The sequence below is a fragment of the Erigeron canadensis genome, chromosome 3 (genome assembly GCF_010389155.1).
Source record: "Erigeron canadensis isolate Cc75 chromosome 3, C_canadensis_v1, whole genome shotgun sequence".
NCBI classification, from domain to species: domain Eukaryota; kingdom Viridiplantae; phylum Streptophyta; class Magnoliopsida; order Asterales; family Asteraceae; genus Erigeron; species Erigeron canadensis.
In genome coordinates, this window is record NC_057763.1 from 28282688 (window position 1) to 28285217 (window position 2530).

Consider the following 2530-nt stretch of genomic DNA (forward strand, 5'->3'; position numbering starts at 1 on the left):
TTGTTTTGTATCTTTTTAAATAGGTTTCTATCAAAAAGAATAAATCATAAAAAATAAAATAATATAATAATAATAATATAAAAGTAAAACTTTAGTGGTATTCTTGATTCTCATCCTTGTTATATTCACTATACACATATAACAAAATAATAATGACATATATAATAATAAATGCATTCTTGTAACAATTATTTTTCTCGATACATTTTTCATTAAAAACAACTATTTTTTTGTAATTGAATTTTTTTTTTCTCTTTTTCATATCTACCCAATTAACTCAATAATTGACGTATAAATAAAACTCTAAAATTCTTAATAATTTTTTATTAGGGTAAATTACACAAATGATACCTGAAGTATACTCGAAATTACGATTTTAATACCTCACCTGCACGACACGTGACTTGACTTATCAGCCAAATAGACAACCGTCAGCGATATGTATGACCAGTGTAAGTTTTTTGATAACGATAGCTATGTATCGGGTAATTTTTAAATTGTAGGTATGATCAGTGTAGTTTCGAACAAACATCAGGTATGATTTTTATAATTTACCCTAAAATATATTTATTATGTTAGAAAAAATAAAATAGCGATCTTCAAAGTAAAAATATGATTGATTATAAAATGAAGCGCACGAAACGATAAAAACTTTGTCATCCCATATTTTCTACTTATTCTTTAAATCAGATGTTTGTGGTATTTCATAGCCCATAGTATACTTTTACTCATCAATATCCTTAACCAAATTGGTATCACAATTGAGAATCCCTTCTAGCGAGCATAGTTGGTCCATTTCTTGTAATACCTACTTTAATTAGCATTTGACACACCCTCATTTTCATGATTGAAACCATATAACATATAAGTCCTGAAAAAAACAAACAATGCCCATTCTCAAAAACAAATGTCAACTCTCTCAATACCAAATCATGATTTCAAAAGGAACTGCAAGCTTAAAAAGGGTTTATTCAAATAAAAAAAAATAACTTATTTACACGAAATTCCTATTAAAAGTAACCTATTTTGTTTTTGTCTATTTAAATGATCCTATTTTCAAAAAATTCATAATAAAAGGTATATCGTTAGTTTTTGACAAACGGAGCTCGTTAAGTGTCACGTCACCGATGTCACGTCAAGTGTCACGTCATCAAATCGGTGACGTGACACTTAACGAGCTCCGTCTGTCAAAAACTAACGATATACCCTTTATTATGATTCTTTTGAAAATAAGATCCTTTAAATAGACGAAAACAAAATAGGTTACTTTTAATAAAAATTTCATGTAAATAGGTTATCTTTTTTATGGAATTTTCTCGCTTAAAAAATGTTGGAACTGTAAATGTAGTTATTTATAAATTTAGATGTGGAATATAATATATATGTCTCTTTATAGATGAAGAAAAATATTGTTACAACATTTTAAATTTAAACTTATTTTCAAATTAACTTTTCTGAACGGCAAGTATTATTAGTTGTTAGTAATTAGTTTTTTTAAAGTTTTTTTTTTCTTTTTTGAAAGGTGAATTTCGCTTGAAACTTCGTGTTGTGATTCGACAGCAAGAGGTATAACATACGTTGTCTTAACCGGGTCCGCGCTAAAGCTCTCTCAAACTAGAAATGTCTATTTTAAATAGACAATGGGGGAAAACCCCCATCCGCCTGAAAGCACGACGATTAATAGGGGTAAACCCTGCCCCCTCAGACTTGAAACTGGGTATACCCTGAAACACTCATAAAAGGACTACCTATATCTTAAAGTTGATGAAAAGAGAATTCGAACCTGAGACCTAAAGGTCACCGGAGAAACTTCAAACCACTATGCCAACTCATCATTAATATATTTTTTTAAGTTAATAACTAAAAATCAATATGGATATAACTTTTAAAGAGACAAAACTTGTCACTTTCTATTTAAATCACTTACAAAAAAACTCATTTAACATTTAGTTTTCTTATCAAAATTAGTAATTGGTCAATGTAAATATATCACTGATGTTACTCTATATATTAAGATAATAGTATGAACGAGATTTTTTTTATGTTAGTTACAATATTTTATTTCATGTGAAAATTACTTGTGATCTATCAAATTAAATATAATTTAAATATCTGATTGAAGAGCACGCGACCATGTGCCATATCCGTGCGGCGGGGAAGACACGATATGGCGATTTCTCATTTACAATTTATTAATTAAAGAGTTAAATGCAAGAATGATCCCCGTAGTTTGTCAATTTTTGTAACGGTAGTCCTTCTCTTGATTTTTTTGCAACCGTGGTCCTTGATGATATGTTTCAGTTGCAACGGTGGTCCCTCACTAACATAATCGTTAATTAGTGTCGTTAAGTTTCCCATGTGAGTAGCATATGAGGGGTATTAATGTCCTTCCACCTACACAAACATAGGATTGTTCAAAAGTATTTGTATCCAAACACGTTATTTAAAAATCTAATCCGCTATTATTTGAAATGTCGGATATTCAAGTTTCGGTTCAGATTTGGATTTAGATTTAGGTAAAGATTTTTGA